General features: G+C 41.5%; 1 long non-coding RNA gene across 1 annotated transcript in view; it reads right to left on the reverse strand.

The window, feature by feature from the left end:
* Window positions 1-252: 252 nt before the first annotated feature.
* LOC128438707 (uncharacterized) overlaps window positions 253-27,137 on the reverse strand; it is a 47,231-nt gene continuing 20,346 nt past the window's right edge. The window contains exon 3 of the long non-coding RNA XR_008338380.1: window positions 253-546. This is a non-coding gene — a long non-coding RNA (uncharacterized LOC128438707). The remainder of the gene's footprint in view (window positions 547-27,137) is intronic.

Below are 27,137 nucleotides of genomic sequence, written 5' to 3' on the forward strand. Positions count from 1 at the left end.
GTAATGCACCAGGAATATGCTTTGTCAACATTAAGCATCACTGGAAGTCGTCATTATACATTTGTTTATTTGTTTACATTACAACAGAACTTAAAGCATTTTCTACTAATTAACAGGACAATGTGATGTAGGTTTTTTTTCCAGCAGCAGCACATCCCCTTTGTAACATCACTGTAATAACGCAGTGCCCCATTCAATTCATTAAAATTAATCAGGGAGCTGTAGATTTAGCAGTGTTGTTGTCTGCTCTTTTTTTATTGAAGAAAATGGGATTCAGGGATCAATGGCCACCTTCAGAAGAATATACTTACATACTTACTTAATCTTCTTTGTTTCTTGAAGTGCATAAAGTATCGACATCACAGTTGGCCACCTTGTCGTTTTGCGCTGACCCTGTTTGCATTTTCCATGTGGTGTCCATCTTAGGTGCAATCTCTCTGGTCCATTTTAACAACATACCCAAACCGACGTCTGATCTCAGCTCAGCAGGATTTCTGTTTCATCTCAAATCCCATCTCTGGACACCCTCTGGACGTCCAATGGTCCCTGTCAACAGCATCATACGAGAAGTAGTAAGAAGTTAACTCTGCAGTTTAGCAGTGCTACAAACAGTGTGCCAGCTAGCATGCAGCAGGTAACTTAAAGCTAACAACCCCACATTTACAAAGTAAACATCAGCCTTACAAGCAACCCACTTATTTAACCACGATTTCTGAGTCAACACCATTTTGTTAATCATATTGTGGGTGGGACAGTACTCTCATGTTGCCTGTACTAAGAATTTGTATTTCAATGATATAATTTTATAGGTTGTTAGTTACACGGATAGGCTTTGAAAAGCCAGACTAACTTGTAATTTGTAGTATTAGATCAAGTAGAAAGATTAGGCTAGTTCTTGTATTTAAAAAGGGGTAAACTAGGACTTAACAAGTGACCCCTCTGTTGTAATTGAGAATCTATTGTTGTAAATCAGAAATCATTGTGCAGTTGTTTTTCACAGTTTTACAGTTTGTCGTCGTCACCATCTTGTCATCTTTCACATTTACACCCAGATGATCACACATTGCCCTTAAGCTGCTGTGTTACACCGTCAGTAAACCTGGCCCAGGTTTTTATGGGCTGCTGCTGAACCTGGCCGGGCTTGTTTAACTACATCCAACGCTAATTAGGGCTCATGTTGGAGCAGCACTGTTTACTATCATGATGTGAGTTTCCAGGTTATTGGAGGCTGTTAAAAGAAGAGGAAGAAGGGAGTGAAACTATCTTTAAAAAATGTCATTCAATTCATCCTTTGTATGAGACGCTAATACTGTGTATAATGAATTTTTTTGCTCTATATTCCTGTTGAAGTGCTCTTCATATATATTGTTTACAAAGAGGACTATGAGGCTCTGGCACTATTTTGTTAAACACATACAAAAAGTAAGCACATTTTGCAGGATTCTCTCAACTTTTATTAATGGAATTTTTCCATGGAGAATACCTTATTTCCGATTGGCTGGAGAGTGCACATCTATTTCAAATCAGAATCAGAAGGTATATATTGCCAGGTAGGTTTACACCTACCTGGAATTTGCTCTGGTTATTGGTGCATACATTGAACATAAAAACACAATAAATACAAAATACATTAGAAAATCAATATATAAAATAAAAATATATAAAAGATAAAAGATATAAAAAGTAAAGTAAAAAGTGAAATGCAAACAGTAGACTCTGATATAGTGTCCTTGACACTGGGGCAGCAGTTCTAGAACGCCATTTATGACCCCGGAGGAGCTTGGGCTTGTAAACTACGGCATGCATGAGCATTCACTGGGGGAAGTATCCTCCAAGGAAAAAACGCCATTGAGTTGCATTAGAAGTGTAGGCTCTAGTGACCCAGAGGGAAGGACCAGGATGTCTCTATGAATCTCTCCTGGTTATAGATATATAATTATAAAAATAGCAGGGACAGTAGATGTTGAAGTAGAACTTCAAATTACATTGGTAGAAGGTCAGTATTTTGATAAGGCCTTGTGGATACTTGAGTATAGATGTCATGTAGAATTTTCAAAGTCTCTCAAACTGTCATCCTGCTGAGGTGATGCTGTTAATTAACTTCTCCTGCACAAACAATATGTTGCAGGGCTAAATGTATTGACTCAGGTAGGAACATTACCAGCCAGGTGGGCAAACAGGTAAGTCTGTGGCTGCTGCCCAAAAGTCTCAGATCCCAGACAGCAGAATGTGTGACAGCGCGGCTCCTTGTTAACTTTGGCAGCGAAGCACTGGGCTCTTCACTGGAACCTGACACTCCACACAACGCCACCAAATGCACATCATAAAAACACAGTCATAAATCACAAGGAGCCTGAATAAAGTCAAACAGGGGGAAAAAATGAAACAGTGTGGGAATAAAAGTTGCGTTTGGACAACAGAGAGAGGACAAAGAAGAAGAGAATGGAATGATCATACAGAGGGGAGAAAATATTTTTTAGCAAGTGTACATGGGCTGTGTGTTTAGATCTTAATGTGTCATTGCTGCACATTGCAGTATAATCTTTGTGCAACTAAAAGGACTTTGATAAATGTGTCTGCAGCGCACTGCCAAGCTCACTGCCCACTTGCATAACGCTCACCATTCAGATTCATTAATAGCCACGTAATGGAAAAGCAGGGAGCAGCAGCGGCAGCAGCATTACACCCCAGTGAAAGGTCTCGAGACAAATACAGTGCGTAAATAACCATTGTGCTTCGGGCCGACACATTCCAGATCAGACGACAAATAGCCATTAACTGCCACGTTATCAATCACACAGGTACAGTGCACTGTCACTGGGTCTTTTCACGCATTCCAAACGACAGGCATAACTCTGACCTGACAAACCCAGTCAGCTTGAGCAACTTCCCCAATCGATCACAGCTGTCAGGAGGCATAGCACGGCTTTGTTCTGATTAATTACACCTTAGCTGCTGGGGAGCTGTCACTCATCCTAGCAGGTGATATATATATACACACTATCGAGATGTTGTGAATGAACTTGAATGAGTGCGGGTGTCATGAGTCAGCCGCCAAATATTCAAATGAACATTATAAGACGGAGGCAGAGGGAGAAACCAAACAAGGAAACCATTTGGCTGCCCTCGGGCAAAACTATCCAGTCTTCACTGTCCCACAAAGCAGAAGACGTGCTACCAGCGTCAGAGGATCAGAGTTCCTGCATTAGAGTGACGAGTGAATGCAATTTCCCCTGAGAGAGATTGTATCATAATGATGTCAGTGCCTCTCTGTGCACATAATATGTTTGAATAAACCTGCTGGGATCTCGAGGGAACTCCAGCAAGCAGCGGAGTTACAGTAATGTGTTTAAACTGGCAAAACACACATCCAGCCATGAGTTTCTCCGAGACACATTTCAAAGCGCATAAACATTACTTTACATACATTTCCTGCAGATCATGGCAGATTGTTCCAAATTGGACACATCAGCACAATAAATGTTCAATCTGCTTGTGCATGCATGTGTTCACAGATGAAGTAGTAACATTGTACAGTGTGTGTGTGTGTGTGTGTGTGTGTATGTGTGTGTGTTGGGGGGGTTAGCATGTGTGGGTGTAAGTATTTGAGTATTTGATTCAAGCGCTTTTGGAAGCACATCTCTGAAGCAGAGGAACCATTCTACAGCCCATTGACAGGATAAAATAAATGATAAATGATGGATTGTCAACAAAACAAGACAGTTTGAGCTAAATTCAGCGAGTTAACGTGCCTGCAGCGTGGTCACAGTGAACAAGCTTGATGTTTACAGTTATAATGTTTTCCATGTTCAACATCTTATCTCCGCTGGTGAGGTCATGTTTTCAGTGGTATGTTTGCCTGTTTGTTTGTTAGTTAGCACGATCACTCAAAATCGATTCGACCGTTTGCATGAAATTATGTGGAAGAATGGCTGATGATCAAAGAAAGAACCCATTGAATTTTGGACCAGATCTGAATAAATAGTCGGATCCAGTAATGTTTATACATTTTTCTTAAGCATTGCATATAATCTGTAGACGAGGTCAATATTTTGCAGCATGAATCCTTCGGATTTCTGTTTGTAGTTTGACCAATCACGTTGGAGCAGGCATTCGGCTTTCGTGTTTTTTATTTATTGTCCTATGGCTATCGGTTCTTGCATTCATGTGCAGATAGGTGTTGATAGAAATCATCAGCCAAAATGTCATCTGCACCTTAAACACATACAAAAGTATCACTGTTGTGTCTAGTGTGAGGAAACATTTGATAAACAATGTACAGACAACGGAAGAAAGAGTCTTGCCCCAGAATTTAAACCACAGGGTAATTCATCACCAGACAATATCTAATGGAATCAGATTGTTTCTTCATGATCGACGAATCAAAATAAAATTATCTGCTGATGGAACCAAATGAATATGACCAATTTGATCTAAAAGATTGATGTTTCAGTCTGACAGACAGTATGTACTAGGGAACCAATACTTCGGCTTGGTACCGAAGTATTAATTTTAAAAACGCCACAGTACTCAGTACAGTGCAATAGGTACTTGAAGACTAGAACCATTGTTGTTTATTATATGTTCAAAAGTGTGTGTTGAAGTAAATGGGATTTATTATTTTGCTTTTTTTCTTTGTCATGTTATCGAATCACGGAAGTATCATGGTATCGTGACATCCACCACTGTCAGTGTCTGTATGTCTGGTAACTTGCTGCAGTGAAGCCCGTTCGTGAATCAATGACTCAGCTTCTCTGTAATAATGCTGAAGAGCTCTATGTGAATCCAACACACCTTTCCATAAATCAACAAGAACTCCCAAGGGTAATTACACCTGTTAAGTGTGTCCGTGTGTATGTGTGTTTAGGTGCCAGAGGTTTGCACATCTCACTTTATAACTGCATGGTGGAAAACATGATGTGTGGGCGTGGGGTTTGTATTAACAGCAGCTCACGCTCACCCTCATCTCCTCGTCAATTATCCACAACATCCCAAACGTCGACTTCAGCCTCCACTGACACACACACTACGGGAGCGCTCAGTGGCGGCTTGCACCAGGAGCAGCTGCACACGCGCTTCATCTCTTACTCTCTACTGCACTTTCCACAACACCAGCATTCCTACAATAACCATATTCTCATGCCAACCCCCTTCACCCTGTTAATGTTTCATGGCTTGCAATTCTACGAGGAAGGGTTTCAGTGAGGCAGCTGCTGAGGGAACGGGACGCAAAGACTTCTGTCCGAGGACAATGTGTCTCAGTTGACCATTACACATAAGCACAGGGGTCTCCAGAGGCTAAATGTAGACCACCATGATACAGCCCCCGAGAGTTTCAAGTGTTAAAACATGTCTGGGAGCAAACTGAGACACTTTACTCTGTGTGCTCAGGTCGACTCGAGGGCCAGTAGGTCGTCTGCAAGCTAACGCTGCAAAGCTCACAGTACAATCATGCCTCCTGATCGTTATCTGCACAACAGTGATGCAGACCTGCTCTAAGGAGCTTTGCCGTGCTCCGCTCCACAAGCAAAAGCTTTTTAAAGATTGACTTCTTTGTGCAGGGGAAAATCTCTGCAGCTCAAAGGAACAGCTCCGGCCGGTGTTTTATTACATTGTGTTTCTTCAACGGCCTCGCGCTTGAAAACAACTTTCCAGCTGAGCAGTTCTAGCATTAACAAAGCCGTTCATCTTTGATGAGCTCCATGTGCAAAAAAACAAAGAAGAGGGGAGTAAAGAGCCTGTGATCAGAGAAATAAAATCATATGTATATTCTGTCACGCCTCACTTCCTGTGGAGCGCTGCAGAATGTGGTGTGCTTGAAGGAAAACAAATAGCATGTCCCAGGACAAGGCTGTGTTTGTTTCTGCTGCTTTCCTTGGAATCGCAGGAGCGAATGTGAGCCTTGAAAAACGCATGTGCCGCTTTAAAACAGTTTTTTACATGATTTATTTCTTTTATGGCAGATTTCAGGAATACTTTGTCTTATCTTCAGGAAGTATTCCAGCCTGCTGCAGGGACATGTCAGGAGCCAAGATCTCTCTTGCTCACAAGCAGTGTTGTTCCCTGCAGCTATATTTCTCAACCTTGGGTGGTCACTTTACATTTCCTTCTTCCATTTTTTCCACTCCCACTGTTTCAAACATTGCACCAGAGCGATGATGAGCAGCGATTTTATCTGAGGTTGACAGGCTCTGTTGTATCTTTGTCTCAACTGAGAACACCACAATTTCCCACACACACTTTAACACACACATGCACACTGTCTGCAATGACGACAAACACATTCATTTCATGCTGTATCTGCGAGACAAAAAGCCTCCCATCGCCCCACCCCACAGTTTCACAGTAGACAGTCAAGTTCTGGGTCAGTCAAGCTCGTGGGAGCTCACATCCGTCTTCCCTCTTGACATGACATCACAAATGAAAAACAAGACGAACGAGATTACTATTATAAAGGGTTGGAGGGCTTATCTCTGATTACTGAGGTGGATTGTAGCCCTAAGTTCACCAGAGTACACACGCACCAAGAGACGCACGTTCAAAACTGACTTTACAACCATTTAATCTGCTGCATTTTCCACCAGGGCCCATTCTGTGTCAGATCATATTATTCCTTTCCACCACCATTTAACCAACTAATCTGCATACACTACACACTGTGTGTCTGTCTGCTCTGCTTAGCCCAGCGATGTTAAAAGTACATCAGCAGCCTGCGGTGAGGTTTATGCTTTAGTATTGTATACAATGTGCCAGTGAAAGGGGAACCGGCGATGGAGTCATCAGGATTGTGGACTGACCCTGAGTTCATGGCGTACCCCCCCGCTGCTCGTCCCTTTCATCAAACAGCCCAGTTGTTGGTTTAGCTCAGGCCCTTCTCAGCAGGCCTTGGCAAGGGGGAGAGCCCGTGGCCAAAGAGGATTTGGTCAGAGGAGGGGGGCACGTCTGCTCGCACTCAGCAGCAGCTTTTCCACCATCAAGCACCACCTACTTCCAATCATGCGTTTCCCCCCCAAATCCTCCCTGTGCCTGCAGAACCGGCCAGGCCAGATCGAGCAGAGAAGAGCGCTGGTCTAAATATACCCTTAAGTTAGCACAAGGAAACAAAGGACGAAACTCTCACTAACGCACCATCACACCTTTCCAAACACTTGTGTTGGCATCCCACAAAGATAGCAACATCAATCACGTTTCCTTAGAGACGACTTATATGTTATTAGAGCATTTATCTTTTAGTGGTGTAGTGGCACATCAGAGGCGAGGAGATAATGACACGCTTTATTGAAATGGAGACGAATGCACCCTCTCCTAACCATGGGTGGTCTAGTCAGGAGAACTGCATGGAGAAGAGCCCCACAGGCAATTGACATGCAAGCCAGACGGAAGAGCTATGGTTTACGCATTACACACAGCTGGGCTCAAGATATCACTCATGTACATCATGCTACACAGTGTGTGCATGTTTTTTTGCTTCAACAGCAACAGTGCATGTTTGTGAGGGCTCTGTGTGTCTGACAGTGTAGAAGCAGTGATGGTGAACATAAATCAAAAATCATTCTCCAGTTAGAGCAACAAGTCTCAACCAGCAGAATCAGAGAGCCCTGAGGGTCGATGCAAAGTGGAAGACATAACCAAGCACAGCAAGACAGAAACTAACAGTAAAGGCTTTGTTTTCATAAAGATCCATGAATTGGATTAAACTGGTAACATGTGAAAAAGTGCCTCACAATGTTAAAGGACCAATCCAAATCTAGTCTTTGCATAATCCTGCTGATTGACCAAACAACCAAAGAATGGTGAAAACATGAGCTGCTTGGTGGATGCCAAAGGATTCCCCACATGAACTCGTCGGTGTGTTGCAGTTTAAGTCAGTTTGAAAAGCTTTTCTACCAGAATAATCATCACCCAGAGACTGATTAAAACAAGGTCATTCTGGTGGGTCTGAGGTAAGTGTAGCATGTAGCTGACATTTGCTAATTTCACAAAGTTAAGCAGAGATAGTACAGGATCGTTTCCAATGTACTTGATGATGCAATAGATGAAGAGCTATGATTATCGCCAAACACATTACAATTTTCATGACAATCTAATCAAACTTGTTGAGGTAACTCAGTCTGGACTAAGGTGATGAACCAATGGATGAGCTGCACAACCAACCTTAGAACCATGCCAAGTGAGTAGATCAAAAGAATTCCAAGAAAACACGATATGAGATTACTTAAGTGACAAAGTTCCTCCAGAGCCACAGACATTATGCAAGTGTTTTCATACAGGCTGGGTCGTACACCCTGTTACCATGAATGACACTGACATGTCAAATCTGTTGAGTGGACCTCATAAGTGAAGCATGCCATATGATTTTGAGAAAGAAACAGAAATTGAAAGGCTGACAGAATCTAAACTTTCACCGGGTCTGAAGTGTACCTCCACCAACTGCAGTAAAGTAAAAATGTGGCTTAATGAACGGAAAAAAACTATATTGTGCTATTAAAGCTGTATCAAAAGGTCTCCATTTTAAATGTCCGTTATATATATATAACTCAACCACTGCCAGAAAGAGGAGAAATATAACTTAAAATCTCATTATTGTCCAAACTACCTGATTTTGTCTTTTTCTCTCATAATTCTTATATTAACAAACAAGAAAATCTACTCTTCCCTTCTAATTCTAATACACTGATCTTTATTTCTGTCCCCCACATGTGCTGCACAGTCTCTTGTTGGTTTTTGAAATATGTTTAGAAACCAAAATAAGATCAGAATATCACATATTTGTGATCAAATTCATGATACAGCTCAAACAGATATGATCTAGGGAGGGAGCTCCCTGTAACATTTTCAAACACTTGACCCAGTTGGACACCGAAAGAAAACTCTAGATAGACGGCAGTACAATAGACAAATGGCCTACACAACTGCCTGTGACTTCATAAATCCAAGGTAGTAGGTTTGTGTGTGAGGCTAAGCTGCTACCACATCATTCATCATCTCATTAATGAGGCTTACAAAGAGGGAGAAAAAAGGATGATTGGAGAGTTATCATCATTGGATGAGAGGGCCAAGTGGGTGGGACGTTCTCAGAATACACTCATCTTCATTGGTAGTCTGCTGGTGACGAGAACTGATCCCGGGGATTGTGCACAGTCAGGTGCAGGAGTCAGTCAAAGCTCTGGGTCGCACTCAGCAAGTTGGCGAGTTGCCCTGAAATGTTCACCAAAAGCCACAAGAGATACCTGCAATTTGTCACCCCTATAAAATAACCTTCTCCTTCTCATTTGTCATTTAAAGGCAGTTTGTGCTCCTAAAGGGGAACGGCGCTTAGCACCGGATCTGTGTTTCTTGCAAAGCATTTTATTATCAAGAAGCCCCCACCCTCCGTCTGGTGTTTTTGTGGCAGTTGGCAGAGTCAGAGGAGGGTTTTAAAGAAGACATTTAATCTTTCCTGGCTGCAAAGCTTTCATACAAGTCAGAGTAAAGACGGGCAGGAAAAGCCTAGAGGGCAGTGCATCAGTTCTTTGTTTGACGACTGGCTTGGCAGATGGCCAGGGCCTGATTTCTCACACCATGCATGCCACAGCACACCTCGGGCTTAGGAGACAGAGAGACTGATGGAAAGATTGAAGAATGAACCAAGTTCTCCAAATTTCACTGTTCCATTAACAAACGCTGTGGATCCTCACAGACATCGTTTAATCCGACTTTACATACTTATGTTATATCCTCACATTTTACAGTTGTGTTCATTGTCTCAATGGAAAGAGGCACGTGGATGAGATTGTTGTCATCAGTGCTGGGACGTTGTTATGTCACCCCAGTCCAAACTGGGTCAAACCTTTCAACAGGTCAATCCTTTGAGTATTCTAAGGATTTAGGTTTCGATTTATGAGTATTAGTGCAGGTATCATTATCAGGCTTTGCCGGTAAGAGAAAGAAAAACTATTTGCGTCATCATCCTTCAACATTTAATTGTCGATGACGTTCAGCCTCAACAAAAACATGGCATGTTTTACTTTACTCAAGATTGTGTTTATTTGACACTAAATACAGATATATAAGTTGGAAAGTGGTCTCAATCTTGTGAACACCACTGTATGTATTATGGTAGAAAAAGAAGAAATCGATAGAGACAATATTTCAGCAAATATCAGTCTAATAAGTAAAACTAAGACTACAAATATTCAAACTCCCAACCAAAGAGCAGCACACTGAAGGCTGATAAGCACTGATCAGATGTGGAAGTCTTAAAAGTAGTGACACAGGGGGCCAGTGCACAACTTCATGTGTTTCGTCAATGCAAAAATTCTGCTGGATGACATGTTGTTTTTCATTGTGGCAAAGGTTGAGCCAGGCCCAGTCTTTATTCAGAGGGTAGTAATTTAGGTCCTTCTGAAAGCAAACTGAAGCTGAAATGCTTCCATCACGATCAAAATATGAATCTATAGACAGTGAGAGTTTTTGTCAACATCTGACAAACTTTGTCTCATTAGAAAAGTCTAGTTTGTTGTTTTTTTACTTGTCAGCATCAAAAGTATGTAAGTTCCTGCAAAAAAAGATGCATATCTCGATCCAGACCAGTGGCCGACCAGTTGCACAATTTCAAACAAGGAAGGCATTGAGAGAGTTGTTGTGCCACAGGTAAGAGTAAGAGTTATTTCTTTAACCCATGATTGGATGATACAGCTCTGTGTGGAGACATCATTGTAGTAAAAGACTACTAACAAAAGACAACCAGTGTTGAGCAACCTATGATGTCACTTACAATTAAAGGCTGATAATAGAAAAAAACATTTTCAAAATAAACACTGAGGCACTTGAGGCACTACTGAGCTTGCAGCAATTGCTGGACTGCTCTGTCCTCTGGTAGGTCGAGGATCTGGTCGAATTTTGAGAGATCTGCATATTTTCCCTCTTTTTCCTCGACCTCTACAGTCATCAGCCACCGCTGGTTTTCAACGGGGATCAGTTACCATCCTGTCACTGTGAGTGAGGTTACACGTGCTGCCATTCATCTCCTTGAGTGTTACCTCACACATCTGTCACAGAACATGCAGAGCCATCGGGCAGTCAGACAGGTGTCACTGTATATGACATCCCTCACTCAGTGGATACTTACCTGTCGGTAATCTTACCTCTCAGCTTATGTTTCATAAACTGCTTCACTTGTGGTTTCAGAAGCACGGACATTGTCCTGTGGATTGTTCTATTTGCCCTTCTCAAAGTAAACCTTGCTTTACACTGCGGACGTGCTGTTATTTTCCTCATCGGTGGCGATTACCTATGCTGGTATCATATCTGATGTGTGCTTGTAAATGCATTTGTGTGAGAGCACTCAGGTGTGACTCCTCTTTGCTTCTGGCTTCCATCCTTTCTGTCAGCTGAATTCTGCATGATCAACATTTACACAGCTTATTATCTGTTCGTAAATATTTGGCCGTCTACTCTATTGTTCCAGACAGATTCAATGTGAACAATCGGGTGAACTGTGTGACTACAGTGAGCTTCTATTTAATTCTAATCAAACAGCCGTTTCATGCTCCCAACTGTCACACCAAAGCACACACAGGGTTGAGTCAGTGCAAACAGACAGTCCTGTTTTCAGATAGGTGGACTCTGGGTAATGCTGACAATGCAGAAATAGTTTTTAGCTGAGTCTCCATGTGCTGGAGGCAGAATCTTCTTCAGCTCATCGGAGCATTCCTCTCTGAATAATGTTCTTACTAATCCTGGCATCGGCATTAACTGTGATTATTTCATATGCAAATGTTGGATTGTGCATGTTTCTATTTATCTGACAATGGCTGCTTTCCATTAATCAATTAAGTTAATTATGAATCCACCCGTTCTCACTCATTTTTTCTCCTGTCTGTAACCCAGAAATCTAAGTTTCCAATAGTCGAGGATGTTCCATTTATTCAAATGTGTGTCAGAGGAGATGAGGAGGCCTGTAACAGAGCCTGGAGTCTGTTGGAATATGTTGTAACTGATGGAACAGTAGATGGAACAGCTGGGCAGCTGTAGAGGCGGTAATATAATTTACTACTGTAGGCTTAGATTAGGCAACCTATGGTGTTAAGAAAACAACAACAACAAATACAGCTAGTTATTTTCATAAACTCAAATTAATAATTACTGGATGTGTGTATAATCTAGAAGAAAATAAATAAGAACAGAAATTTTCTTTTGTTCATCTTTTACTTTACCTTCCATGTTTGTTGAGCTCATTTGAGAAAAATTAGGTAGTTACCTGATTTCATAGATGCTTGTACGCTGATATAATTTTGAATTGTTTATGGTTGTCACATTGATTTTGTTATATTCCATGAAACCTACAACAATATATCTGTATGTCGTCTGTAACTTTCACTGTAATCTGGATTGAAAGGGATGATGGATGCTGTGCATTAGTGTAAATTCCTCTGCATGCCTTGCACCTGTCCCTGGCACAGAGCTGTAGCTGTAAAGGACACAGGGGTCATGTCTTGTCACGTCAAGGGGAAGATATCTTACATTCCACAATTCCCCACAAATTACATTTGTTGAGTTTTTAGATTGATGGAATATACTCTTTGGAGTCAGTATTTTGTTATGTTACTGTTTCTAGACAGAGCACTATTTGAAATTAAAAGTGAAGTGAGCAATTCTGGAGAAAGACGTGATATTTAAACTAAACAGCTAAATAAATTTACCCTGCTCCGCCCCCCAGATTCATTGGACATGCATTGCCAAGGCACAATTCAACACAATGGGGTAAAAGTGACTTTTTTTTTAAAAAAGTCATAAAAGTCATTAAGATTTTCAAAAAACTACAATGACAGAAGCAAGTTTTGTATAGCCTAGCATTTTGAACTATTCATCCAACCAAAGGTCCACTGGGCTAGCTTTTTTTGGGCTAACTTTTAGTTTTGTGTGTTTCTATTTTTTTAATTTTCATTTCTATAAAACCAGGATGTACAAATAAATGCCATGTTATAGCAGACTCAAAGTTCCTCTGCTGCTCTAGTTAACGTTATAAAGCTAATATCTTGATAACTAGATATTAAACCAAATTTCTGTCCACTGAACACAAACATTACACTGGTACCTGTTTCCTAACTAATGATTAACTACCACAAACATCAGCAAAAAGATAAGAAAACTAAATGGACATTTTAGCTCTGTGAATCATAGCAAAGTTAACATTACCCACTTGCGAAGCAGAAACAGAGCATCCTTGTCATTGGTTTTATAATCTCTGAGGTCAGAGGCCACTGGGACTACTGGGAGAAGACCTGGTGGGCTGTAATGGGCCCGCTGCACCTGTGGGTGGCTGACTGTTAAAACATCCGTAAAGTTTTGAATAGCCTCATCGGCCTGTTTGCAGTAATGCCCCCCCTGTGTTGTGCACTCTGTCACACACATGTAGAGGTAGGTAGTGTGTCCCAGACATAAATGTTGAAAGCAGTAGCAAGTGCAACCTCTAATGAAATCTGAGTATTTTTCCAACGCAGAACCAGATCTAAAATGGAACTGGCCATCAGACCGCAACCCCAGGTTTTTGTATTTGTACTGTTCTAAAGTAATTTATTCAGCGTGGTAGACAGACTTAATTTAGTTTCTTACAAGTATAACAAGAGAGTCTCCGTCTTGAGACTCCTTTTCCATTTCTTAAATTTCCCTCAGTGTTTCTGTTGAGTTTGGCTGCATGACAGTGGCAATGCCAAAATGTGGAACTGAGTCCTGCAGCCTCTTGGTAAAATCAAGATGTTATCACACATAACTTTGTTGACACAGCAGTGACAGCTGCAGACACATGAATAAGTGACACACACAATTCTTTGGAAAAAGCAGGGTAGAGAATCTGTGATATTCTCCCCTCGCTTGGCAATTTTAATGTTTGAAGATTATTAAACAGGACATTGTCAAATAGGAGAATGTGAACTCAAACCTTACTTTTAAAGTATTATGGGTAAAATCATATACGGACAGGAGAAACATTTAGATAGAATAAATACAATGAATGTTTGAACATAACTGCCGATAACTGTCTTGTGGTACAGTTCAGAGAAGGTGACCAGTCTCCAGTCATTTTCTTTTTGAAGCCGTGCGCATGACTCTTTTTAACAAGCTTTGGCTTTAAAATTGCCAAAGCAAACATTTACAGTGTCAGAGTGAGAGATGCTGTCATTTGGTGCACAATGAGTAGAGCAGAGGCGAGAGGACACACCCCTGGGAAACACCTGTGGATCTAAAATCTATTGTTGACTTTGACAACCTGTGTTCTACCCAGGAAAAACTTCAAAACTCAGACGCTGATGGAAATCTACCTGCAGAGGTTGCTTACGCAGCCTCTTGATTAAGATTATGTTCAAAGCTCAGCTACAGTCTGTGACCAGCTGCAGTAAACATAATAGTTTTACTGACCCCTTGTATATTTTCACTGACCTGACAGCTAAAAAATTATAATAACTTAATATTTATTGGTGCTTTATATGTTCTGTACACTTACAGTTATGAATTTAAATCATCTCCCTCCGCTATGAGAAATTAGGTAAATGTTTATTTAATTTTAAGAGTGCAAAATTATAACATTGTAGGGATGCCATCATCATCGTCATTTTTATTGTCATTGTTGCTTTTATTATCCATCCCTGTCGGATGCAATAAACATCATAAATAGTGAGGCGGTCCACAAAGTTGGCAAGGATGGCAACAATAAATCAAGCACACCCTTCCAGACGCAAGGTTTGCGAGGTAGCTAACAACACAAGTCACGTGGCTCGTTTCAACTGCTGCATGAGGCATCTGATCAAAACTTCACTATAAAACATTTTGATTTATTTCAATTTGGGAAATCTTTGCTCGAAACAACTGCCGGCTATAAACGTTCAGTACTCCACATCAGAGCAGCAACAGTAGAATTTGGCACAGTCTGTAATTTTGGTACGAAAGTATCACAAAGCTAAAATGGGTCAGAGAACAAGTGTATGATCAGCATTTCAGATATTTCTATCCACATTAGTACTGGACACTAAACTTTTTAAAACCTCAGAAGTAACTGTAGTTCAACGCAGCTGGTTACTGTACGTTGCTAGTTAAGTACCTCAGTAAAGTGCTTCATTACCTGGCTACTAGTAGACTCCTTTATGAGATGATACCCTCAACATTTTAATTCTATACACATTTGCAGTTCTTCGATATACCACATTGGTGATATCCTTGAAGTCCACGTCCACTCCTCCTTAGAGAAGAGCAATCCTTGTTTCATACCCAGACCTGGCACTGAATGGTCAAAGAACTTACCCGTAACAAACTTTTACTGGTCCTTGTTTTTTTGCACCCCAATGTACAGTAGGTGGTAGGGTCCCCCAGATGCTACAAGATGGAATTACGATAGAGTGACTTGGTTAAATATGCAGCCAATATCCTTATCATATCTAAGGATATTTTTAACGTGAAGCAGCAAATTCCTATTAAAGACATTGTACAGTTATTATTCACAAAGATTATTAAAATAATGGTGCAAGTAATAGTCATGTGAAGAATTTTTCCGTCCGGATTGTTAAGCATTTCACATGGTAGTCCTATTGTTTGAAGTTAAACTACATTTGTCAAATACTTATTTAAAGTGAAACTTACTTTCTCTATTGATGCTTACTATCAGTGATATATACATTTCTGTATTTACTTCTGGAAACGGTTTGTGCCTTCCAACATGTGACTTGTTTAATCCCAGCAGGTAGATCGTGTAATGGAAAGACTCCGGCAGAACAGCATGAGAAAAAGCAGATGATGATTGGCAGGGCCCTCTGCAGAGCAGACTGGCCGACGGACTGGCTGACGGGCTTGCTGGCCAACTGGTTAGGGGTTTTCCTTGCCTGCGACTGAAAGGAGAGAGACATGGGGCGAGGAGAATGTAAGTTAGGAAGAGAGAGACACAGAAGGAGAGATGCGGACAGAGCACGGAGCCAGCAATTTGCTCTGCTGTTGCCTCGGGACCCTTAATAAACACATCCATAAACTTGCTGTGTCTCCCTTGTTCTTCTCTCTTTTTTCCAGGCTGACAAGTTTAAACCCAAAGTGAAGGTTAAGTCAATCCAACTCTTACTTATGCACCTTTTTATATCTACGATATCATTCACTCAGGCAGTGTCCAATATCTATTATGGTGTGCAGACAAAGTGTTCAATACTTTGTAAACTCCATTAGATATGAGTGAAAATGAAGTGACACTGATCCATATAAATAGTCATTGGTGCGAGCAGCTTATTAGATTGACGTGTGAGACAACATCAGTCTTCTCAACCAATGCTCGATAATGAAAGGTTCACGAGGAAGGAAAATATGGTGGTATTTACACCAAGGTCAAAGGACGAAGCTGTGAAGTTGTTATAGAGCTATAACGAAGCAAAGTCTGCCTCGGAGGGTGTTGGACTTGACCATGAGACAGCTGTTTATTTCCCATTTCAGACCAAAAGTCTGTGATGTCTTTAAACCAACACTTCTTATAACAATCATGATGAAGAAGGTTGTCAATCTTTCCCTTAAAATAACCTATTCAAACCTTATGGTGTTTTGCTGTAGATAGGAGCGCAGTGATTTAGAGGGGTGGAGTCAGAATGTAGGGACAAACAATCTACTGTTTAGGTTGAAGGACTTGATTTGGTTATGATCATTTATTAATCAGGCATTCAGAGCTTTGAGACTAAATGTTAAAACCAAGGCAGGTTTTTAGACTGCTGGGAATCAGTGAGTCTCTCATAATCCCAGATTGCCTGCTGAGGAGTAGCTTGATCATGTCATCTCTGCTATAGGCATTTGTGATGAAGTGCTAGGGATATTACTGTACTAATTAACTAAGTTAATCTTAATGTATGCTTCTTCAGAATCTCAGGTTTGATGGTCAAATAGCTTCGTAAGAACTCACTCCCCATGTTTCAAGTTTCTGTTCCTTTCTAAAACAAGTCAACATTCACACCAACTTCCAACTGTGATTGGCAAGTTAACAGGAGCCAGGGTTTGGAGTTCTCTCTTCCTTTTAACCCAGTGAAATACTATGCTGCCTTCCAGCAGTGATTGTATAGAAACGTGCGTCATCATCCCCACATTTACCCAATATCCCCTAAGCCCCACTTTTTTTATGAACAACTGTGTTCCCTCCCTCACAGCTTTTATTCTGGCCATTCAGAATAACAATGAAATCTTTTGATTTTATCATCGCTCGCACAACACAACATACAGGCTGTTCTGTCCAAGTGTAACCCCGACCTAAACCTATCTGGAAAACAACTCAAAAGCTCAGTGCCACATCACTTTTGTGCATTTTTATGGAGGAATGCCCCTTTTTTTTAACTTTATTAGAGCTCAGTTTCCTTGACTTAATGTCTTCTTATGGTCAGATCCAGTTACGTCTCCTGCAATTTACAGTGTCAATATGATTCGAGGCTTTATGAAACCTGTGTACAGGACTACTTGTGCGACTATTTGTGTCTACAAGGGAGAGTGACACCATGAATGGTTTCAAGCAGAGACTCGCAACATGTGTGCTTTATTATTCAGAGTTGAACAATTAATTTGCAACATGCTAATACAGTATAGATGTACGTTTCGGTCTATCTATCTATATATCTGTGTTTGACGTGTCTTTGGCCTTGACCTGGAAACAGCATGTCCATAACCTGGTGAACTTCTGTCAATACTCTAATTCCTCACCCCTTCCCCCACACCCAGACACTGCAGCTGTCCAATCTCCCTCTGGGGTCAAAAGGAACATCCTAATGCACGTCCCACTTGAGACTGGCACCTGTTGGCCCTGACTTAGCCTGGCCTTCATAAAGACAACAGAGAATTCAATAAAGCAGGCTTAGAGCCACAAGGCCTGATGGTGCCTCTGTTCAGCCCACAGTCGCTGCTTTGCCTCCCCCTCATTTTCCATGCTGTAGTGAAGCGAATCTCAAACAAATGCTTGATACGTAATTTGGAAGATTGAGGCGGTCTGACTCTTAGCAGTATCACAAGAACGATCACAGATACATCGGTCGAACCACAGCGGATTAATCAATGGGAGAGTGAGGCCTGTGTGTGCTGGGACTTGTGCTGTGAGAAATTGGCGAGTGACTTGTCTTCTTGAGTGTAATATTCATCAAAATCTGTCTCTAGGGCTTAACTGAAGATAAGATCATAATAAACAAATGTAAAACCATCAAATTATACACCTGTTTGTCAATGTATATTTGTAAGGCTTGGATTTCTAAGGACAGACAAAGTTGATGTGTTTCCAATAAACATGTATGCAGCAGTTTCCTATCCATATATATATAGATATGACAATTTGTCAAGAATTTTTATCAGAGGGTTAACAGTAGACATCTGCAGTAATAACGTTCATTATTTATTAAAATAAATTTTCCAATATCACTGACGGACACCGACTTTAACAACTCCAAACTGCGGCAGCAACAACAACCGGACGTGTCCATCACTTTAACATGTCCTCTGGAAACACTTAGGTTGTTGTTTTCTGTAATTGCAGCGCGTTTCTGTATTTGCAGCGCGTATCTATAATGGGTTGTGTTGTGTTGTCAAATTGATGAAGATGTTTCCTTACTTTGCCTGTGTTTTGTCTGCTTGCATGTCTTTTCTTAAGTTGCAGTGCGTTGAGCTCTCAGGGCCACCGTAACAATGTGGTTGAACAAGGTAAAATTTTCAATGATGAGCGGCTTTGCTCAAATCTGTAGAGCTAACAGTAAACAACGAGTGACCTAAATGTGCACCTCACTGAATCAGGGATTGTTTATGGATGTTGGACATATGATTGACCCCTCTTTGTTGTGGCCTCTTTATTTCCCCTGGATTTAGAATGGTCCTTGATCTGCCTCTCCTGCAGTCTTCTGCATAGCTTCTACCAGGAAGAGTAATAACCAGCATGCCAACCTACCTGATTTTGCCACAGTTGATGGCTCACTTCCTTTTACGTGTCTTATTATAAGCTTACTGTGCGCTCAGCTGTCCAAGAGTGTAATTAGAGGGCAGATAGATCCCACTGTCAAGCTGACACGTTGAAGCTGCGGGAAAGTTTGTCTAATTGTGACTTTGACAATGTGTGAGTCACTGCTCTGATCCGCTCCTTCATTAGAGCAAATCCCTGCCCTAAAGACCAATGAAGAAGAGATTTAGTGAAGTCTGGGAGGTCTGCCTAAAAAGGCTAATGGGCCTGTGTGCTTACACGAGTGTTTGTGTGTGTGTGTGTGTGTGTGTGTGTGTGTGTGCGTGTGTCTGTGTGTGTTTGTGTGTGTGTGTGTTGTATCTGTAATATAACTTGAAATGTTTCCAGTTTCTTTTTTTTCCGGCTTTCCGCTGGGTTCCTACATCGCCCCTTCTCGCTGTCACTCACACGCCGTCAAACGGCCCTCTGCTTGACTTATAATTAACTGCAGTTGTTAATGGGCTCAAGAAGAATTTAGGTTGTAAGCCGATCCTACAATTAGGGCTTGTTGACTTTTTGCATAAATGTTGGGGGGGCTGCCCTCCCGAGGGGTGCAGGGCAAAAGAAGGGCGTCTTTGAGCGGCTGCCAGGCCCGGCTGGACCTCCTGAGATGTTGGAGGGGGAAGTGGGGTGTAAAGCACACAGAGAGGAACCCTTTCCAGCAGTGTTCCTGTCGGGGTCACACAGGACATCAGGTTAACCTCTGGAAACTGAGATGGGACCCTGTGGACCAGTGAGTCTCACATGTGCGTCCTCAGGAGGATAAACATGCATGAATTATTTAAAATAGGAAATCATCTCGGAGCAAGTTGGATATACCTGATCTCTGGTTGTAGCTATCCGATTTCAAATTGAAAAAACATTATATGTAATTTTAACGTTGGCACGTATACAAAAATAATTAACATTTTATTCTCATTGTTTTTGTCTCTGTTTGAACTTGGCTGCTGATTGTTGCCTTCTCAGGTGCTGCTGCTGCTCTTGGGTGGCAGAGTCAATCTAAGCATATTTGCACTGACAGTGGAAGCACAGACTGATCAAAGTTAGTGAGAGACAAAGTTACTGTCTCAAAGTGCTCGTCTGAAACTGGTTATGACAAAAAACTAATTATACCACTGACGTGCACACTCCATATTCTGAATATGACAACAAGAGTTTGCTGGAGTTACTCGTTTAAGATGTTAATCATCAAATCAAGGAATTTTATTATTTATAAACTGTAGATTTTAAGTTTTTATAGATATTTTTGGACATGTTGGCTGTTAATAATAGGACAGAATTTAAATGTGAATGGAGGACAGGGAGCAAGGAAGATGTGCAGCAAAACACCTAGTCTGAACCAGACCTGTGTCCGCTGGGAGAGGCGGTGGACTAGTGGCAGAAAGTTGGACTGTGGGCAGAAAATCCGACGGTGGTCTCTGGTTCGACTCCAGGGAGTGACAATAAAAACAACATAACTGAACGGACAATACCTGGACAACACCTCTGTTCCACACTGTCAAAAGTGCCTACCCAACCCCACTGTCTAAGTGCCCCTGAGCAAGGCACCTTACTCCCCTAACACCTGCTACCTGGAGCGCCGTGCATGGCTGTCCTCTGTCTGTCCTCCTGTGTACACCACATGGGTCATAGCAGAAAACAAATGTCCCCCCTTGCATGTGTGTGGGACAATAAATGCATCTTGTATCTTGTACAACCATGACTGCAGAGGACTGATAAATCACCTGCTCAAACATATTAATGGCATTATTTTTGTAAAATATCTATACAATGGACAAACTTATTGGCAGAAACATTGCACAGTGTAATAGGGGGTTAACAATGGACAAACTTATTGGCTGTTTTTGAGCAGCTAATCTACTTCTGCCTACAACCTTGTTTCATCCTCAGTGAAAGTTTGTTCAAGTAGAACCAGATCTTTAATGCCTCCTGGGAGATTAGAGGTCAGCTGGAAAACAGGCACATTGAGGCTGGACAGGCAACAGATTATGTTATTGTTTCATGAGCAAAGCTTTGATTGCAAAAGCATCCTGAGGAATGGGGAATATAAGAAAACTGACTGGAAAGGCATAACTCACTTTCACAATTTTGTGTGCAAACAGACTTTGGCCTTTAAATGATGGGGAATTTATGGGGAGGTCATGCTGTGTTCTCAGATCAGAGTTCAGAGTTAAACGGCAGCTAAGTATGGTGTCTTGTATATGTGTGTGTGTGTGTGTGTGTGTGTGAGTGTGTGTGTGAGAATAAATCAAACTCTCTGAACACACACTTATCAGGCTGTTAAAGTCCACCCCCACCATTCTCACACACCACCTCTGCAGACTGTAAATCAGTTCACTCAGCCAAATGAAAAGGGTGTGTGTGAGTGTGTGCGTGTGTGTGTTAGGCAGAGGAGACGGGGTAATAAATCAATACAAATAACTTATACAGATGGGTCAAAAGAGTTTTAGATTTGCCAACACCACTGACTATTGTTACTGTAGTAATTTCAGAAGGCATACTGCAGCCCAGGGAGGTAAATCCTTCACCACTGTTAGTATTCAGATGGCAGTGAGTTGGTCAGGCTGGTTATGTTTGTTAATCTGGTTCTTGGCCTGTTTGTTTGTGTTTTGACAGTGTTGCCATGTGTTTCATGTTCCAGATTTCCTGCTTTTGTCTGCTACATTGTATTGATTGTACTGTATCTTTTTAACTTATCATAGTTTATTATCATAAATATAACCCAGTTGAATAGGTATTATATGTCCTTGTATAAACTACAGCAGGAGTCAACAACTGAGTCAAACCGTCGGCCAAAATCGCTGCCAGATCATTTCGCTAATCTGATTCTTTTAATTTTGTCATATTGAATTGAGACAGAGACATTCAATGGTGTCATGGGTGCTGATGCCCGTCATTGCAGCAGCATTCGTAGAAACTCTTGGACTAGTGGCAGAAACTTGGACTATGGGCAGAAAAGGTCTCTGGTTCGTCTCTGGTTCGACTCCACGGAGAAACAACAAAAAGACGAACCTGGATTGATCTGTCCAAAAATCCAAGAGGATTCACCCTACCCTGTCTAGTGCCCTTGAGCAAGGCACCTTACTCCCCCAACATCTGCTCCCCGGCCGTACATGGTCGCTCACTGCTCTGTGTGTCCTGCACCAGATGGGTCAAAAGCAGAGGTTAAATTTCCCTACGAGTGTGCCTGTGCATGTCTGTGAATGTGTTTGGGACAAATAAATGCATCTTAAAATTAGTCTTCAAAGTAAAATCATGTTGCTGCAATGCTTTATATTGAGCTGCGTTACAGAGCTTTTATTTTGAAAAGTTGTTAAACTGGGTCTGAATATTGTATTGGTTGCTGTATTGGGACCTCTGAGATCGCTAACATGCAATGTGAGAAAAAATAACACAAGTCACATGATTAAGTCTAACTTAAACGTGGCCCGTAAATGAAGGAAAATCAATTTTTTGAGAAACATTGACTATAAAATCTTCATCACAGATTGCAAGTTTAAGGAACTCTTGTGATTATTTCAGGTTTTAGTCATGTGATCTTGATGATTAGAATAACCTGACTTATCCTGACTAACCTGAAATCACCTGCTGCAGGTTTTTGGTCAGGGTGAACCCCTTCAGGCTGTCAGCTCTGTACTACATGACTGTTCATCCCTGTAGAGCACTCATCAGACCTGCTGATGTCCAGTGGACAGCTGCCAGATCTTCACGGATCATCGGTGTTTAATGATTGTCAACAGGTATTACACTTTAAAGTTTCCTTTGGTTTCCTCTAAAGATAAACCGGTCTGAATACAGTACATGAAAAATACGTAAGGGCTTATTATATTTTCCAGAGCTGCAGGGTGAGTGCTCTGCCTGACTGATTCAGCTTCTGTGTGGCCTGGGATGGAATCGGTTTTGAACGTGAATGACGAACATATTGTCTCAGAGGTGTTAATTCAATTTTATGGTTATTTTATAGACCGTACTTTAAAGGGGAACAATTTGGCTCTTGTTCTTGCCATAATTTCTATTTATAATAATAAGCTACTCACCAAAGTAACTGCTGAGATCTGGGAACATGGCAACAACACCATAACAAAGTCTGAGGGAGCAAAATACCCAAGCAGTCTTACGATCAGATGGGCAGGAAGGAGGAGTTTGAGACATATGATCTAAGCCACTTTATTTGGGGGTAATACAATACTAATATAGAGCACATCCACACTGTCAGTCAACATAGTCGCAAGATGCATGTATAACCAATAAATGATTAATGATGGGAAGTGAATTCAAAACTAAACAAGGACAGCACACATTCAATCAAATGAAGAAATCACATGTTCCTATGACTCCATATGTTACTCCTGCTATTTGTGATTTGACTCACTACATATTATACTGTTTAAAAAGAACAGTAACTTGTGGGAAAAGGTGCTAACATTAGTAATTCAGGCTCGATAGCTTTCCCAAATTAATTTTTCCAAGGGAAACTACAGAGCATGATGGGTCAACGCTGAATGTTGTCATGGGACATGGGAAAGTGTATAAGTGTTGATGGGCTACAGCATACACTGTATATGAAGATGAAGGACATGACAGCTCCCCACAAGTGAAGTCAAAGCTTCTCTATCATCCCATGGTGACTGGCTGCAGAATAGGTCATAAACCAGACCTTAGCAGATCAAAAATTGGCCAGGCTAAAAAGTCAAAATACGCCAACTTAAAAAACACATCTTTCCAAAGATGGTTTCTTGAATTATCATATAGTGATTGTCCAATTGCTAATTTCTTCAGTTGGTTTGGTTTGAATTAGTTATTTGATGCCGTCAAAATGGGATCTAATGTCAAGATTGACAGCTGAGATTGACTTGCGATTGGCTGAGCAGGACCTTGATACCTCGGCTCTATCCCCTAACGTTACCGCACAGACGTTGGCTCCACATGACATCATCATCTCAAGATAGCATTCATATACAAGATATATTGGCTCCATTTCTCGATAGTGGAAGTAACTGGAGATTCGCCATCCAATTATTTATACATTATATGGGCTTCACAGGGAAATGATCCCCTCCAGTCAGGAGCACATCAGCACAATTGAGGGTCCGTCTCTAACGATATGAATTCAGTTTGACTAAAAGTGGTGCTCTGCAGTTATCCTGAAGGAATTTGGTGTTCCTTTTATTGGAAATCTCCACTAGTGTTTCTCCTTGTTGTTTCACCATTATCTTGTCAATAAAACTTATCAGCATTCAAGTATTGTCTTTGTGATTGGGACATTTTGTCCATCCCCTTGGTTCCTTTAGGAGTGTTGTGCTTTACCACGTGTATGGAAGACCGATGAGCAGTTGTTCCAGGCATTATATCATATCTCCCTGTGAGACACATGTTTACAGGACACCAAATTCAAGCTCTAATGAAGTCATCGCCGAGAGAAATGCAGGGATAGGCCCGCAGCGAGCGAGTGTGTCTGATGCCAAGTGCCTCTGTACAGTGATGAACGACTGCGGCCGAATTGTGCTAATGATCATTTTGGAAAAGCAAATAGATGAATCCAGCATCAATATTTCTTAATTACCGTCGTTTCCTGTGGAATTCTCTGTTGACGAAAACAGGGCGAAACAATCAATCAGGGGAGAGAAAGAAAGAGACTCCGGGAAGCACGAACGTAAACCTCAAAGGATGGATTTCATCAGTCGCAATGCATTTCACCTTTTTAAACTGCTCGGTGTGTGTGTGGGCGCACATGTCTGAGAACAGTAAAGGGAGTGACACCCATATTAAAGAAAGAGAGTGTGTGGGGGGCAACCGAGAGGAAAAACATAGTGACTTTGTCTGCCCTCTAAATCCCTTGCAGGCTACATGCCAGTGGCTACATGCTGCTCCGAGTGCTTTAATGCCGTGTCAGCTGTGCCAGTGGGAAAGAACACACACACACACACACACACACACACACACACAGAGACACAGACACACATATATATACAGTGAATCATGAACTGCTAACCCCACAGTATAAAGGGCTGCAGCTGCTGCCAAGAAGCCCATATGAATCCAGAAAGGGAGTGTGTGCTTGAGGGTTTGGGGAAAGTGGCACGACATGTGTGAGTGTGTGTGCATTCGTGTGTAGATGTTTTTTCGAGGGGGTCTGTGTGTTACAGGAGCCATTGTTAGTACTGTGGTTGCATGCGCATAAAATAGTGTAAAGTTACAGTTACAGTTACACACACATGCACAATGACCATCTACCATCCGTCCAACTCTCTTCACACCTACTTACCCTATTTTAGTTCGGCGGAGTTGCAACAGGAGTACTTGTTCCGGGTGTACGAGGATCCAGAGGTAAAATCCGTGTTAATCTCTGGCATAGACAGTGTTAGATGACTGACTGCTGAAGCAATTCTGAGGCTTAGGTAAAGAATGACACATAAATTCAACTGTAGAAACAGAAGACACGTTGTCACTCCAATACACGGCAGATCTTTTCTTTTGATTTCAGTTTTAGTGGCATTCAGGTTAACTAGGTGTTTTCAGTGTCACTGCTCTCATCCACCTCATCTCATTTACATTTTGTACAAATACCAAACATGCAAAAAAGAGCAGAGAGAAAAAGTCTGCAACTCACTAGGTGGTGGAGAAACAGGAGAGGGAATATATTGATGTTAAAGAGCTACACGTTTCTATCTGCCAGGGAGGTTATGTTTTCACCCCCCTCTGTCTGTCTGTTGGCTGGTTGGTGGGGTTTGCAGCAGGTATACAGAAACACTACTGAATGCAAAATGTTGGGGCAGAGCCGGACAAAGGGGGCGATTGTATCCCTTTTTCTAAGATTGCGAGATCGGGTGTTTTGTTTGTCTGTTAGATTTTCATAAGTTTTAACTGATTTCCCAGACATGGATTCTTTAATAAAAATATCAAGCATATTAGTTGGATTGAGGATCCATGAAGGAGTTATGTGCTCAACTGAGTGCCATTGTAGTTGTGTAACAAATGAAAAAACAGTGCTGGGAAGATACGTTGAAAACTGTGTCCTTCTCACCTCCATACATCTGGCCAGTCGTTCAGCTTGGTTTCAGAAAGTTACACAGATGGACAGATGCAGCCTCCCTAATTCCAATGTCAGGAAGGGTGTTTCTGATGCTATACAACAATGTGACAAGCAGTTCTCATGGAGAGGCAACACATTTATCATATTAACTTTACAATACGTCTTTGTTGTATTTTGTGCTGTCGCTACGTGGCCAAAACAGGGATAAATGCAGGTTTAAGGAAAAGAAAAATGTTTAAATCTGGACACATTTATAATCTGACAGTGTTTTGTTCCTATGTACAACAACAAAACATGAATGTGCCACTTTAAACAGACAGAAAAAAACAATTTCCCATATATGTAGCTGAAGCTGTAATATAATCTCTTGACTATTAAATGATCAATTAGACGCTGTGGAGCAGAAAAGCATTAAAAGGAAACTTTCACTTGAGAATTCACCTTTCAAAATAAATGCGACTTTTCATATTTCCCATCGTTGTGTAGGCTTGAAGCCAGTTTTGTTTTTAAAAAATGACGATTTTCAAACACCAAAAGTTGATATTGTCCAACCTTTCGAATGTTTTCAAACTTCCAATCGTACCTTATCCTTCTGTCCGCTCATTCCCACCCACCACGCTCTGTGAACTACACGCACCAGTGTGAAAGGCCAGGATTAACCTTGGATTTGAAACGGGCAGCAGGCCCATACACTCACCAATCCCTCTGTCAGACCCACCCTCATGAGCTCATCTCTGCCTAATGAATAGCCCCGGTCACAGGTGAACACACACACAGATACACAGGGACACTCACACAACAAATAAGGGCAAACAGGTGATTATGTGGGCCTTTACACACACACACAGCGACATATTAGCTCCCTTTCTCTCTTTGTGTGTGACACTTTCTTCAGTCAGATTTGATGCTATTGTTGCTCTGTCAAAGGCAGCTCTTAAAAGCAGTGCTGAGAGGGAACATGTCTTAACGTCAGACTCTGCTCACACATGTGCACACACACACATATAAACAGAGCTAGAAAATGAAAGCATTATAGCTGCAGTTTCTTTATCAAGGCTGTTTCTCTGTGAGTAAGTGTCCGGGCTCAGGGCAGAAATGTGGGATCTGTCAAAAGACCTTAGGGAAGGCTTATGAAGTCTCTGTAGA

Source organism: Pleuronectes platessa, chromosome 4 (genome assembly GCF_947347685.1).
Source record: "Pleuronectes platessa chromosome 4, fPlePla1.1, whole genome shotgun sequence".
Lineage (NCBI taxonomy): Eukaryota > Metazoa > Chordata > Actinopteri > Pleuronectiformes > Pleuronectidae > Pleuronectes > Pleuronectes platessa.